The 16,533-nt window shown below is 44.3% G+C and overlaps 1 long non-coding RNA gene across 1 annotated transcript; it reads left to right on the top strand.

Annotated features, from left to right (window-relative positions):
* The first annotated feature begins 12,231 nt into the window (after positions 1–12,231).
* LOC146695034 (uncharacterized) lies at positions 12,232–14,019 on the top strand. Its single transcript, XR_014923498.1, has 2 exons — positions 12,232–12,586; positions 13,091–14,019. It is a non-coding gene; the product is annotated as an uncharacterized LOC146695034 (long non-coding RNA).
* Positions 14,020–16,533: the final 2,514 nt, after the last annotated feature.

The following is a 16,533-nucleotide window of genomic DNA, read 5'->3' as shown; positions in this document are numbered from 1 at the left end:
ATAATGGAGACAATATTGCCGTTTCAATCTTATGTTATTATACAGTCGCTGATTTGTTTCATCTCATGCTAGATTTGTCTTTACATTTTGCAGCTGAGGCTTCAGCAGCAGCTCCCATAATCATGATCCCCTTTCCTAACTCTGGCTCTTCACTGGCATGATATTATTTGTCTGTGGGATTAAAGAGGAACAAAGGTCTCGGTAAAGCTGTGGGAAACGCCTCCGACCCTCCAGTGATCACCATTTCGCCTCACAGTCCCGGGTTTTAGCCCCGGCTTAAAGGTTCAAGGCGACTTTGCAGCTTCCGTGTCTTTTGTACCAACCTCTGAGGCTCTCTGCTCACCCCGGGGTGCATTATAGCCATCAGCACTCGGGCTATATGCAATTAGTGTCGGGGCCAAAGGTCAAGGCGGGATTTAAGCCTGAGACCTGCTGGTCAATCAACAAACCTGGGGACCAAATCCCCCCTGGACTCCAGGGTCCGAACCCGGCTGCTGACAGATCTAAGCCAACACAAACACACATACACAGGTCTAATCTGGGAACATAAAACAGGCTTCAGGCGCACACACTGAGTGAGGTAAGCACAAACACAAACGCGCAGATTTCTACACCAAGTCAACGACAAATACAAGAGCCGGGACCCGGTCTGGTGCTAATTGATGCTGACTGTGGTTTACAGTGATAGACATGCTCAGAACCACAGCGAGAGGAGAGCTGAATGACTTTGACGCACGATGTCCAAAAATCGTGCGTCAAAACAATCGTACCGTGCAACAGGTACAGACAGATGAACCGGGAAGCAACAGTCTCTGCAAACAGACACAGGTCATGTTAAATATCAGCTCAAACCAGCATATTAATAACCACGCATGTGCAATAATCAACTCTCCTCTTCATATAATCACAGTAGAGTTGATTCAAAGTGTTTCACAGCAAGGGGAATAAAAGGAAAAAAAAACAAACATAATCAAATTCAAGCTGAGAAAAAATAAAGCTACAAAATGATTCAACATCCACAGGCCTGTATCTACACTGAAAGACTATTTTGCTCCTTTAACTGCAACTTTGCAGTTAGTTTAGTGTAAATTCTGGTGTCGTTTGTAGTTGTTCATCGGGCTTATAGAGGTGGTATTCATGCATGAGTGTGAATGATTACCCCAGGGAGACGTAGAGCAAGTGAAATGTCTGAGAAACACATATTTATTTTGTTGTTTTGTTTTTAATGTGTATGCAGTTTTGCGTAACACTGCTGGTCCAAGACAAGTTTCCCACGACTTTTATCTTATTCTTATATTTTTAGCACAGATTCGCTGGGTTGTCTCTCGTTTCTGACCGACGGTTGGCGAGGTGCTGGAGGAAAGATTGGCACCAGAGAGGCCGTCTTGAAAGGCTGATAATGTCAGCACATGACATGCTTCCAGATTTCAGATGAAATGAAAATGCAATAAAAGCAGATAAAAACATGACTTTTCCTGCCAGCTTCCACGCAAACGTGCAAACCTGTAATTTAAAAGCGATAAACACCTGGGTGCATTCAAAGTTCAGTGTCCTGACTCAGTTTCCTCATCATCCTGTGGACTGGATGAGCCAGAGACACATCAGCAGGTGTGTGAATCAAACAGAAATGAGTTTTTATAGTTCTGAAACTGTAAAGCTACAGTTCCAGGAATCAAGCTAAGCTTCAGCGATATCACTCTGTCCAGTTAGGAAGCCGAAACCGCCATGAATCCGCTTCACCTGCTCTGGTACTAATGGAAGTGTCTTCCTGGTCTCTGTGCCGTTTACTTTGAGTTTATCCCCTTTTTTGAGAGCGGCTTATCTCGTGTTTCAAAAACCTTCACATGGTGATAAAGGTGTCTTTCAGCATGAGAATGAATCAACTATTCTCAGAATAAGTGACCTGAGCCACACATTCATTCGACACGCACACTCCCTTTTTTTCTGTACGACAGTATTACACAACACCGGGGCAACGGCAGTTCACATCTGCTGCCACGAGCCGAATAACAGCGACTGTCAACACACAAAAGTGCAACAAAACGCATAACAGGGAAAACAATGAGACGCGTTGTAGCCGAGGACGTATCAGCGCGCAGCACAAACGTGCATTTCAGTGCAACCAAAATGCATTAAAAGCAGATAAAAGCACGATGTTTACACACAGAGGATCTGTCTGTGCCAGTTTCACACAAACATGAAAGCTGTAATTTAATCGTCGTAAATGTTGGGGTGCACACAAAGTTCATCAGCCTCTCTGAAACCTGCAGGCACGTTGCAGTTCAGTAACAACACAATAGAAATCAGAACTGCCGCAGTCAGCTGATCGAGGTTGAGGGTTGTTGCTTTCATTTGATCGCTAAATGATTGCACGGGTTGGATGACAACCTGTCTGTGAGCAAGCGCAGACCAACTCGGACCGATTGCAGTCAGGTCTGCAACAATGAGTGCAGCTCATCTGCCCAGCAGACCTCTAGCAGCTACAGCCACCTGTCAAAGAGGCCACGCCCCCAGGCTGTGCACACGTTTATCTCTGTGTTTCTGCATTTTAACATAGAAGTCTATGGGGACTGACTAACTGCTGGAGCCTGTCTCCAGTGGCACTTCCACCCTGGCTTATTTTTTATGGCCTGAGGTTGCGGTGTGAACTTTTGCATCACCTCACAGTGACGTGTTTCAGGTGAGGTTGGTGTCCTCTGAATACTGAATTTACAACTTCAAAGAGTACAACCAATAAAACTAGGGCTAACTGTAGCGGTAGACTACTATTCCCATAAGGCTGTGTGTGGGGGAACTTCCGGGTTACGAGTAAAGCTGGTAAACATCACCCGAACGCGCTGCATCCAGTGTCATCATTTATACGTGGTGTCAGAAGTGCGAACGGCGGCCTCCACAGTTTTTTCGAGTACAGTACGGTGCAGTTAAGTTACGAGAGAAGTTTTCGCATCAGTGACCCGAACAAGACATGCAGGTGAAGCGTGGCCGAGGCTGTTACCAGCGCTAGCAACAAGGCGCGTGTGCGAGCTCTGTCAAGCACGAGTCTCATATGTCGGAGGGAGGAGACGGGGTCAGCGCTGCGGAAAGCTTGGATTCTGAACGCGAAGAAGCCGGGGATCCACACGTCACGATGGCGACGACTGTACAAATAACACCCCCAGAAACCTTTGACTTTTCTCATCCTTGAAAGAGTACAGTTTAACTCCAGACAGCAACAGGATGGGGAAAGTACAGAGTCGTTCATCACTGCTGTGCACAAACTTGCAGAAAATTGTGCATTTGGAGCACTCATAGACGAACTCATAAGGGACAGAATCGTGGTTGGCATAAAAGACAAAAGACTGTCCGAGCAGCTGCAAATGGACTCAGAGTTGACTCTTGCTAAAGCCATTGAGAAAGTTAGGCAGAGCGAAACGGTAAAGAAACAACAATCAATACTTTACAGCAGCGTGGCAGTGGAGAAAACACTGAACATCGACACAATACGGACAAATACAACACGTGGGAAAACGCAGACGTGGCAGAAGAAAGAACAAAAGACAATCAAGAAAAGTGAAAAGGAATGTGGCCGCTGTGGTCGCAAGAACAAACACTCATGGAAAGAATGTCCAGCCAAAGAGGTACAGTGTCGAAAATGTCAGAAAAAAGGACACTTCGCTGTGGTCTGTCGCAGTAGTGAAGCTGCAGTAGTGAAGCTACTGCGCTACGCGAAGTGACAGAAAATCAGAAAGATGCAGACAGCGAGGATGTGTGTTCTTGGCTGAAGTAGAGACTGAGAGGTCACAGCCCTGGGTGCAAAAGGTCAAGTTAAATGGGGAAAATCTATATTTTAAACTCGACACAGGGGCGGATGTTACATCTATTCCAGAGGGTTTGTACAGTCCAGACAGGGATGGTAAGCTGCAGAGACCCAGAAAGAAGTTACTATGGCCGGGCAGTAGCCCACTCAATGTCAAAGGCTGCTTTGAGGCGCAGTTAGCAGTGAAAGGGCGCAGTGTTTCTCAAGACATCTACCTTGTGTCAGGTCTAGTACAGCCACTGCTAAGCAGGCCAGCGTGTGAGGCTCTGGGTCTTGTGTAGTAAGCACAGTAACGGAATCGGTGACAGATTTCAGGGCAGCATACCCCGACGTTTTTAAAGGTTTAGGCATGCTGAGGGAGCCTTACCACATTGAGATAGAGCAAGGAGCTGTACCAATAGCCCTATCCGCCCCAAGACGTGTTCCTCCTCAGAGATGCAGTGAGAAATGAGCTGCACAGAATGGAAGAAATGGGAGTTATCTCCAAAGTCACTGAGCCTACAGAGTGGTGTTCAGGCATGGTAGTGGTCCCCAGACCAGCAGGAAAGCCCCCCAGAATATGTGTGGACCTCACACCCCTGAACACAGTAGTCAAAAGGGAACGGCACATCCTCCCAGCAGTAGATCAAACACTAGCGATGATGAAAGATGCGAAAGTGTTCACAAAGCTCGACCAGTCTGGATTCTGGCAAATTCCGCTCACGCCAGAGTCGGGGCCACTCAGAACCTTCATCACGCCTTTTGGAAGGTTTCAGTTCAACCGCCTTCCTTTTGGCATTGCATCGGCGCCGGAACATTTCCAAAGGCGAATGTCACAGATGCTGGAAGATTTTGAAGGGGTGATCTGTCACGCCGATGATGTGCTTGTATACAGCAGAGACAGGCAGGAGCACAACCAGAGGTTACACTGTGTCCTCCAATAGTTTCAGAAAGAGGGTCTCACTCTGAATGAGAAGTGTGAGTTTGCTAAAAGTCAAATAATCTTTGTGGGACACGAAGTGTCAGCAAAAGGCATTGAGGCTGATCCCAACAAGGTAACAGCAGTCCAGCAGCTGCCGCAGCCTCAGAGTGTGGAAGATGTGCGCCGTCTCATGGGCATGGCCAACTATCTTGCCAAGTTTATGCCACAACTAGCCACAATCACCACACCATTAAAGGAACTGCTAAAAGACAGAAACGAGTGGATATGGGCGGAGCCACAGGAAACAGCGTTTCAGAGACTAAAGGGGATATTAAGCTCTCCAGAAGTGCTCGCTCAGTACTCCAACTCAGCAGATACACGAGTTGCTGCAGATGCATCGCCATATGGTATCGGGGCTGTTCTCACTCAGAAACAGTCTGACAACTCCTGGCGACCGGTCACATGCATCTCAAGAGGTCTCACAGACACACAGAAACGCTACGCGCTGATAGAAAAGGAGGCGCTCGCTGTAACGTGGGCGTGTGAACGACTGTCATCTTACCTCATGGGCCTACAGTTCACTCTAATCACGGATCACAAACCCCTGGTCCCTCTTCTGAGCACAAGAGGCCTGGACGACCTGCCTCCACGCATCCTGAGATTCCGCCTCAGGCTGCTGCGCTTTACTTTCACCATTGTCCATGTTCCAGGGAAGAACCTCGTCACTGCTGATGCCCTCTCACGAGCACCGCTGGCGGGGCCTCCTTCTGCTGAGGATCTTCAGCTGGAAAAAGAGGTGGAGGTTTTCGTGGACTGTGTAGTTTCCCATCTCCCAGCCACAGATAAAAGGCTGGAGGAGATTAAGTTGGCGCAGGCAATGGATGACCTGTGGAGAAAGGTGGTGTATCAATGTGGGACAGGCTGGCCAGAAAAAGGTAAACTAGATCCAGAGTTAAAGGGGTACTGGCAATACAGACTGGACTTCAATGTAGTCCATGGTCTTCTCATGAAAGGGAAGAGACTTGTGATACCACCTCAAATGGGAGCAGAGGTTTTGCCAGAGCAAAAGAGTCGGTGTGGTGGTCGGGCATCTCTACCCAAATACGTCAGATGGTAGACAAGTGCGAAACATGTCAAAAACACAGGTTACAGTGCCGTGAACCAATGCTGGCAACTCCTGTTCCCGACCGCCCATGGCAAAAAGTCGGTATGGATCTGTTCGAGTGGTCAAAGAAACACTTCCTGCTGATTATTGATTTTTTCTCAAGGTACATTGAGATAGCTGAACTGAGACACACAACTGCAGAGGTCACTATTAATGCTATAAAAGAGGCCTTTGCAAGACATGGCGTTGTCGAGACTGCGGTATCGGATAACGGGCCGCAGTTTTCTTCAGAACAGTTCAAGCACTTTGCCAAAGAGTACCAGTTCACACACGAGCAGCCCCGGGTACCCCCAAGCCAACGGGGAGGCAGAACGCGCTGTTCGTACCATTAAAGACTAGTGGAAAAAGGACTGTGACTACAGCAGAGCACTGCTAGCGTGCAGGGCCACCCCACTGGAACATGGGCTCTCGCCGGCGCAGTTGCTTATGGGGAGACACCTGCGGACCTCGCTGCCACAAGCTGTGGCAAAGCTGGTGCCAAAGTGGCCTGACCTACAGGCTTTTCGCAAAAAAGATGAGGAGGGGAGGCGTGTGCAGGCAAAACACTACAACCGCAGGCATAGAGTCAGACCACTTCCGGAGCTATCGTCAGGACAGAAAGTGTGGATTACCACTGAAGGAACTACTGGAGCAGCAGTTGGACCTGCCCGTGCTCCCAGATCCTATGTGGTAGAGACAGACAGGGGTTTTCTTAGGAGAAATAAGAGCCACCTCAGACCAACAGGGACTATTACCAGATCTGGTCGAGAGGTGAGAACTCCTGAAAAACTGGATGTGTAATTCTCTGAAGGCATCCATTCCTGCCCTATTCAAAGCTGGCTTAGGCTGCTGGAGATGTTTACAACAATGTGTTTCGTTTAAATGTAAGTGAACAAATGAGGGATGTGTATAATTTTCACGTTTGATGATGCTCCGCATTTCTGTTTGTGAGCTGTTTGAGTCGTTATGAAGTATGTCTTTAGCTAAAAGGAGGAGGTGTAGCAATAGACTACTGTTCCCATAAGGCTGTCTGTGGGGGAACTTCCGGGTTACGAGTAAAGTTGGTAAACATCACCCGAACGGTGTCATCATTTATACGCTCTCAACGTTAATGCGTTAATGTGGATTAATCCATCATCACGATTAACGCAGAATGACTGAAATCCCTGAAATGTCTCTGTCAACGCATTTCGGGCAGTTTGTCTATTCTGCGCTCCACATGGGTTAAATGCTTTACAAAATGTAATCGCGTTAATCGTGATGACACGTTAATGTTGACAGCCCTAAATAAAGTTTTTACAGTAATTTAAATGATTAATTTCTCTTTTTATTAGTCGACATTTCTTTACATTTCTCTGTCGTTCTCTAAAATCTCCTCCTTATAAGTTGTATGAATCAATCATCGATCACTGTTGCCGTTAAAGTTATTGTTAAATATTCCATCCCTCCATCACTCATTCGTGTTATCATCCAGTTATTGTGCAACACATAGCTGACAGAGACGTATACTTTTTCTTATTATTATTATCAGTAATCTGCCGGAGTTGCCCTGAGGCAAATGAAAGCAGAGTTTGGCTCTCATGAACATTCCTGTCATGTCGTGACACTCTGCGCTTCACTGCTTAACCCTTTGGTCTGATCAGATCAATACAAAGTGTTTAAATAACAGTCAGAAGCTTTTTGGTTTCTATGAATGTAGGAAAATAAAACAATAAATAGTTGATTCTTTAAGTAGAACCTGTGAGGGTGCAGCTTGTACCCCGATGAACAGAGCAGAGCTTTAATCGTACCCCCGTGTTAGAGAGTGAAGGGATGATGGTGTCGGTAGAAATTTGTTCCCTATTTGCTGATGTTGAAATTTAAACTGACTTGATGTAAACTTCATAAGCTTATCGACACTTATTTGCATACTTGACTATAGTAAATGAGGGCAGGTTACAAAGAAATTGCACGGCTTTATTAAATGTGCTAAAAGTTATTGTAGAGAAACTAAATCAGCTGGTTGTGAGGCCGACGCTGAGGTCACACCTGCAGAAAAGGAGCAGTTATTAAATTCCTTTATATCCCCAGGTAACAGTCCTTCACCTCATGTATAATGTAATGTGGAGGACTTTAGTCTGCCAGTGAGATGGGTGTCCATAAAGCTGCACCTCTCCCAGCAGCAGGGTGGGGGCTGGTGTCCATGGATCTGTGGGCTGAAGGACATGGCATGCTGCTAAGTCCTATTTAATATACAGCAAAAATGCCTAAGGTGTCATAAGTGGAGATACAGAGAAGTCAAAGCTTTGCTTAATGAATTAGGATGTGCTCAGACGGAGGGGTGACCTCCAGGGCTGAAACACTAAGCCAGAAACTGCAATTCCTCTAACGTCCACTCGAGGCCGTCCTCAGCAGTGAGGCACCCCCCATTAACTCGCACGTTAAAATGTCCAACTTTACAGCAGTGACCTAATGAGCAGAAACACTCATCAGCCACTTAGTGAGGTACGAGGTAGGTTTGGGGTATTCGATTTACTGCTCATTAGCACAAATATCTAAGTAATGCATGCACACATGGTGAAGACGACCTGCTGAAGCTCAAACTAACCATCAGAATCATGAAGACAGGTGATTTTGGTATGGTTGTTGCTCTGCGTATTTCAGAACCTGCTGATCAGCTGTTTACCAAGAGTTTTGTGAAAAAGATCAAAAATGCAGTGAGCAGCAGTTTTCTGGGAGTTCGTCGCCCTGTGGACGTCAGAGAACCACCAGACTGCGTCGAGCTGAAAGGAAACCAACAGCAACTCAAATGACCGACCGAGGTCTGCAGAAGAGCGTCTCTGAACTCATGCTGAACCTTGATACAAGTTTTCTTCATCGTTCATTCTGTCAGCAAAAAGAAACACAGGGTTGATTTTGACTTGAAATGTTCTTAAATCTCAGGCCTTTGTTGTACTTGTGAGGCTGTGTGTGTGTGGGGGGGGGGAAGAGGTGCTGAGGCTCGGGGCTTCATTAAGTGAACTCATGAAGTGTGTGAGAGGTCAAAGCCCACGCAGCGCTGCCTAATAAGACCACCACCCCTCTCAGACACTGGGCCTGTCAGTTAGCATCTCAGACCTCCTTACTGGTCTTCTGTTCCGCACCAGTAAGCCTGCCTGGTAGCAGCTAACCACAGAGCTGTGTGTGTGTGTGTGTGTGTGTGTGTGTGTGTGTGTGTGTGTGTGTGTGTGTGTGTGTGTGTGTGTGTGTGTGTGTGTGTGTGTGTGTGTGTGTGTGTGTTACTGCACGTTCACAGTAAAAGATCTGATCTGATTGACGCTAATGTGGTCGACTCTTTACTGGATCTTTCTGCACGTCCACTTTATCCTTAATGGCACTACTTCCAGGGTCGATGGAGGGCAGAGCTGGGACAAAAAAATCAGCCCTGGCATTTTATATATAAATTATATATAATGCATACACATATTATGCATATATTGTTTGATTATAGATATTGAAACAGGGTTTTATCAGGTTGTTGGGTAAAGCTACACTTTAGCTGTTAGCAGTGGCTCGTGGTGAAAGCAGTCATTCCTTGAATCTCTCCTCTCTCCATGGATCTACTTTCTTACCACATTAATTTCACGTCCTCCTCCTGTGAGGCCTGGTTACTCGTTGCTGGTACTACTGTTCACGGTGCAGCTAACATATTAATGCTGCCCCATCTATTTAAATATATCGGCCTGTGAGTCATTGATGCAGGAGGCTCAAAGTGGTGAACATCCTCACCGAAGTTTGCAGATTTGTAATGCACACTTCAGCGCGCCATCTTTTAGTGACAACTGCATCAGTGTGAGAGTGGGAGACTCGTGCAGGTGGCTCAGGAGGTTTGTGGTCAGTGGTTTGAACCCTGCTTCTTTAGAAAGGAACAAAGCACTCTGTGAATTTGGCTTGTAGTAAAGCAGTTAAAGCAGACAACAAACTCTTACATTCATTAAACTGAGTCCACCTGCCACTTTTTCTCCAAACTTTATGACGTCATTGTGGAAGAGTAGAGTTTTTTGTTTTTGTGAATCCCGCCAGCCCCCTTTTCATTATTTATTTGTACCTCCAGTGTCCCTAATGCTCCGTCATACATGCTAATATTTTGATATGAATCTTTTGCAGTGTTTCAAACACTGAGGTTCGCGCCTGCGTTTCCTCAGATGCCTCTGAGACATGTGAACGCTGTCGTCTAATGAAAGGCTCCGACATGTTTTCCTGTCACAGCAGAGACGCGTTCAGCCTGATCAGCAATCTGTGTGTTCATCTTGTTAAAACATCAACACTTAAAGTGCTGCTGCCTGTTTCCGGGCGTGTGTGTGTGTGTGTGTGTGTGTGTGTGTGTGTGTGTGTGTGTGTGTGTGTGTGTGTGTTTGTGTGTGTGTGTGTGTGTGTGTGTGCTCTTAGATATCTGAGTGAGTAAATCACGCAGCAGCTCTGTGATCAGCTCTGTCCACTGACCACACACACAAACCATACTAACATGAGTAAAAGCCTAAACACACACTCACACACACTCACACACACACTCACGCAGGCCCGGCTGTCTCTGCTCTGTCAGTAGCTGGCAGCCCCTCTCTCTTCCCAACTTGAAGCTGATGAAAGCGGCGAGGCGGTTGGCGTGACTGCAGCGGTGGCAGCGGGTGAGGAGAAGCCGTCATTAAGTGCTACAGCTTGTTTCCACAACAACATGTCAGAGATTATTATAAGGTGTCACTTCCTGGTTTGGCATCCCTGCAGCAACTGAAGCTATGGAGGAGGAAGAGGAGGAGGAAGAGGTGGGCTGCTTTAGGTTGACAAGTTTGGAACAACAAATACACAACGGCGGCGGCAGGAAGTCTTCTCAGACCCGTCTGGATTTGGAGCTTCTCTTACACAATCCCTCACTTCTCTGACTCCCTCTGCTCCTACAGATACTTTCACTTGATATGTTTCTATTTATTGAAGAGAAGCAGTTCACTAAAAGTGTCCTCTGCAAACAGAAGACACTTGTCCACGCCTTTATGACCACAGTGCACCATCTTTTGATGGCTGCTTCCAGCAGGTAAACACACCAGGCCACAGGACCATCTCAAACTGGTTTCTTGAACACGACACAGAGTTCAGGGTTCATCTGAAATGAGCACCTCTGAGATTTGGTGGAACGGGAGATTCCCATCATGGATGCAAATCTACCGTAGCTGTGCGATGTTGTCGCATCAACATGGACCAAAATGTCTGAGGAATGTTTCCATCACCTTGTTGAATCTGTGCCATAAAGAATTAAAACAGCTCTGAAGGAAAAGGCGGGGCCAACATGCCACTAACAAAGATGTGTCACTTTTAGGGCCAGCGCTGGTTTCACTGACCAATCATTTTCACCAACAACCTTTTATTCTGACTAAAAACAAGACAATAACTAACAGAAATAACGCACAAGAGGAAATTCTATGATGAAATGAATTGACACTCAGTCGTTTTGCTGAACTGTCTTTTATGTGTTGACACAGCGAAAGGTTTGAGTTCGGGGCCTTGAATGAGTCATGGGTCAGCGTTGAGTAGTTCCTCTGAAAAGGAGCTTTGCTGAAAGTGGGTGAAAAAGCAGCCAGAGTCCACAGAGAAGCCTGGGGAACGATTCCTCCACACCACTTTCAAGCCAAGGACGTCTGCCTCCTTGAACAACATATACTAAGTCTGGGAGGGCAGCTCAAGACTTTTGCACAGTACTTTATGGTATATGAGAAAATAATTGTGCAGCTTTGTTAGACCATTTCTTCTCGTCATCAAAGTGAAACACGTGCATCTCCTCTGTCCCTGCACTTTGTTCCTCTCTGTTCTCATCAGCAGCAGCTCTATTATCTACGGTGGCCCCTAGAGACAAAGCAGGTACAAACTCCAAAACACTTACAAAATCCAAAACACGTGCAAAATCCAAAACACATGCAAGCTCCAAAACACGTACAAAATACAAAAAACATGCAAAATCCAAAACACGTACAAAATCCAAAACACGTGCAAACTCCAAAACACATGCAAACTCCAAAACACGTACAAAATACAAAACACATGCAAAATACAAAACACGTACAAAATACAAAACACGTACAATATACAAAACACGTGCAAAATCCAAAACACGTGCAAACTCCAAAACACATGCAAAATACAAAACACGTGCAAAATACAAAACACGTACAAAATACAAAACACGTGCAAAATACAAAACACGTGCAAAATACAAAACACGTGCAAAATCCAAAACACGTGCAAACTCCAAAACACATGCAAAATACAAAACACGTGCAAAATACAAAACACGTGCAAAATACAAAACACGTACAAAATACAAAACACGTGCAAAATACAAAACACGTGCAAAATACAAAACACGCGCAAACCCCAAAACACATGCAAAATCCAAAACACAACGGAAGTGCTCCAGGACGCTAGGGGCAGTGTTGAGCTTTTGTTACCTAGTAACTACACAAGCCAGGAAGTACCAATGACCGGATTTGGGGTCTGCAGCCTTAAAGGCCGCATTTTAAGGCCGATTATGTCACAGCGACACGACAAAGACTGTCCCAATTCAAAGGCTGCTCGAAATGCGGCCCTCAAATGCGTCCTTAATTTCCCTGAATTTTAAGGATGGGTCTGTGTAGCCTTCATGGCCCAACATATCCCAGACTTCATAGCGCGGCGGTGGTTTGGATAATTTTGCCGAAAAAAAACGGCGGAAGCGGAGCGGACGAAGAGTAAACTTCCAGAAGTAAGTACTGAATATTATGTCACTTATTTATGCGCAAATGTTTTTATAATGAAGAACATTAAAACATTACTGTTGGCAACATGTCGGGAAAGTTATGTGACATTAGCGACGTTTGTACTAACTTGGTTTTAAAGCCTTCACTTCAAAATATTCGCCGTTCAATAGCTGACTTTAATCTTACAGAGAATGTGATGATTTTATGCGTAATTAAAGTCAGTCATGTCAGTCAGCTGACGGTTCACTCCTTAAGCTGAAAGAAAGATGCTTTAATCACAGGAGTCACACATGTGTCCACTGTACCATCTGGGAACTCTTCTTGTTTAGCACTCGTAATGACACAAACACTAAATCCTGCTTCTCTGGTGCTGTTTTGTAGCAGTGTGTACACCTGAGACTGTCACCTGTCTGTCTGTCCTGCACTCTCTCTCTGTTTCTTTCTCTCTGATTGTGGAATAAAAGTATGAACATGTATTTATAAGTCACACTTGTGTTTGAATCCTGCAGCTTATCACACATTTGATTTCTATGTGTGACACCTGCAAGTGTCCAGAGTGAGGACAGACTGAGGGACCCACTGCATTACATCATCTGTGAGGCTTTGCACCCCTGATGATCCACCAGGACAATCTCAGCAGTATGTGAGGAAGAGGAGGAGGAAGAGCCAGCAGCAGCTGACAGATGGAGAGAATAGACAGACTGTTCCCTGTTTGTGAAGGACTGCTAGAAAAGTTTAAAATAACTAATTGTCTGTCCTGAATCAGTCTTATTAGGTAATGTTCAAATAATTTTATCATTCCAGTGTTTCCAGTGTGGGAGAAAGTACTCAGGGCCTTCAAGTTACGCACTATGAAAGGCAGCAACAAGTTTAATGTTCAGAAACCTAAAGTCTGTATCAGCAGCAGAATGGAACTAAAAATAAATGTTGGTTTCAGTTCTATGAAGCTTTGAGTATTTTGGATCAGTAGCACTGCTGTGTTTGTTGCATCATATTGCTGTAATTGTTTATATGCTTTATATATTCTGAGGTAAGTTGATCTATAGTGTTACATCATATTCTATAAGGATGTTATGTGTTTGTATACTTTCTGCCCAGTTTGACCCATTTAGCAGACGTCAGCCTGTTTAAAGCTCTGATATCTATTCTGTATGACTTAAAGCAGTTATGACATGGTCTGATTTTCTCACCCAATAAAGGAATATTTAATACATCAGTCTACTCTTCATTTTATCAGAAACATATATATACTATTATATATTGTACATATATTTATTAGTTTCAGATGTAGCCATTCTTGTATTTTGCTTGTTTACATTATTGTATTTTGCACAACTCTGTTGCTTGTGAAGCTCGCACACAAGAATTTCACTCACATGTGCTGTACCAATGTACCTGCACATGTGATGTGACAATAAAAGTGATTTGATTTGAAACAGCTCACAGCTTGTACATTTTCTTTTTACACATGTATGTAAGCATTTGAGCCAAATTTAGTAATGCCAACATACTGAAGGAACAACATTTGTCTCTTATATATGATACACCTATATATGCACTGTCAATATACATTTTGAACCAGCTGCAGATGTCAGAGTAACAACTGACTGACCCCCACATAAAGTGCGTTACAGTAGTCCACAGGGGAAGAAATAAAAGCATGGATCACGGTTTCAAAGTGCTGCCTAGAAAGAAAAGATTTCACTCTTGCCAGTCGCCTTAAATGATAAAAATGGACTGGTCCAACTTAAAACCAAGGGCAGTAACAACAGGTTTAAAATAAACCTCCAGGGGTTCCAAATGAAAAGAAGAGGACTCACAGGGGCCACTGGGTCCAAACACCAACAAATCTGTTTTCTTTTCATTCAAATTTAAAAAGTTTAGAGCCAACCAAGCTTTAATGTCATCTAGGCATGTCAAGAGAGGTTTTATTCAGATGCCATCCTTCGGCTTCAGTGGCAAATAAATTTGGCAGTCATTCCTATATACTTGTCTTTGAGTGAAGATTTAAGGTGGTAAGACATGTAAATAACTGCAACTTGAATCTGTACTGAAGCTCAGTATTTGACAAAGAGTTCATGTTCACTGCTGTAATACCTAATAATGACTAATATAATAACCATAATATTGGCCATATTATATTTACATTACCAAAGTGATATGACTTTAGTCTCATGAACAACATTAGCTAATTGTTATTTACTAGCTAATCTTAAATGACTGTTCAGTACAGAAATGAAGCCCAAAAATCATGTTTTACTGTCCTGTGGTCTCAGCCTCAGATACTTATCAAATCACACAAAGCTCTTGTAGAAACAAACAAACAAATGAAAAAAAATATGTTCTCCTTCATTTCTGTCAAAAAAAGTTGTATGACACGTTTCCAGCTGTTAGTATCATAGTTGCTAGGCAACCTGGGAAGCGCAACGGAGACTAGAGCCCATGTGTTTGCAACAAACTTGCCGTTTATTTTACAAATCGAGCTCAACACTGCCCCTAGCGTCCTGGAGCACTTCCGTTGTGATTTGGAGTTTGCATGTGTTTTGGATTTTGTACGTGTTTTGGATTTTGTACGTGTTTTGGATTTTGTATGTGTTTTGGATTTTGTACGTGTTTTGAATTTTGTACGTGTTTTGGAGTTTGCACGTGTTTTGGAGTTTGCACATGTTTTGGATTTTGCACGTGTTTTGTATTTTGTACGTGTTTTGGATTTTGTATGTGTTTTGGAGTTTGCATGTGTTTTGGATTTTGTATGTGTTGAGGAGTTTGTGCGTGCTATTTGGAATTTGTAAGTGTTTTGGAGTTTATACATGCTTTGTCTCTAGGGGCCACCGTAATTATCTACAGTAGCCTCCCTTCATCTCGCCTCCTCCTCTTCCTCCTCTCTCCATTCTTCAGAGGGGCATAACCTTCACTAATCCGCCACCCGGCGCTGGTCCCGTCCCTCGTTTGCTCTTCTCGTTCGTGCACAAGAAGAATACCGGCTCCTCTTCCCTCTGTTTTTCTTCCTCATTCTGTTTTTGCTGCTGCGGGGTGAACAGCAGGTCAGCCCTATTAGCCTTTTTTTCACTGTTAGCGGCCCGCTAAACAGGACAAGCTTTTATTTCATTCACAAAAAGAGACGCACAAATAAACCAGGCAGGCACAAGCTGTACTCCGACAAGCTAACTCGGCCCTCTCTTTTGTGCTGTTTTTACTCAGATTACACACTGACCTTTTATCTTTCCCCCTTCCTGTTTTTTTTCCCTGACTGCTTTATGTCTTTTGCAGTTTCTTTCTTTCTTTGCATTTAATAAGACAGAAACAGAGTTAAACCAAAGGATCATGGTACGATAATAATCAGCTCTTATCCTCTGGGTTTTGTCTAGTAAAAACATAGAGTGTATAAAAAGAGCAACATGAAAAGTTAAACCAATGTGCAGTACCACCGAGGGCCACTAGGTGCTGCTTGAAAAGTAGATTTTTAATCCTCCAACGTATTTAAACCATGTCCAGCTGAGCAACTGTCTGACTTGTTGGATGTGTGTGATACGGATGCTACAAAAATATTAATTTGTTCAAAATTGTCATTCAGTTCTTCACTCCCATTGGTCCAGAGGTGCAGCTCAGCGATCCTGCCTCAAGTGGACATTTGAGGAACTGCAGCTTTCAGCTTACTTTTCAGGTTGGGACTTGATGATTGGCTGCCCCTCGTAAGCAGGTGGGTGGGGCTTCTGAGTGAAGGGATCACTTCTACACAGAGGTGTAGATTTTAATTTAGTGATTAAAGCAATAAAATCATAAGTGCAGTTTTATGTCTTTTGCAGTTTTTTCTTTCTTTGCGTCTGTAAAACCCTTTCATTCAGATTTTATCTAAATAGTACAAATAAGTTTGGCTTTAAATTTGTCACTAGAATCAGATGTACACATTTAATCGGGTTGTTACAACAAGCAAAAGAGAATCAGTCCGCTT

This window comes from Copadichromis virginalis, linkage group LG13 (genome assembly GCF_057382275.1).
Source record: "Copadichromis virginalis isolate Kocher_CV1m ecotype Utaka linkage group LG13, C_Virginalis_male_GT1.1, whole genome shotgun sequence".
Classification (NCBI taxonomy): domain Eukaryota; kingdom Metazoa; phylum Chordata; class Actinopteri; order Cichliformes; family Cichlidae; genus Copadichromis; species Copadichromis virginalis.
This window is presented reverse-complemented; position numbering and strand designations above follow the sequence as displayed.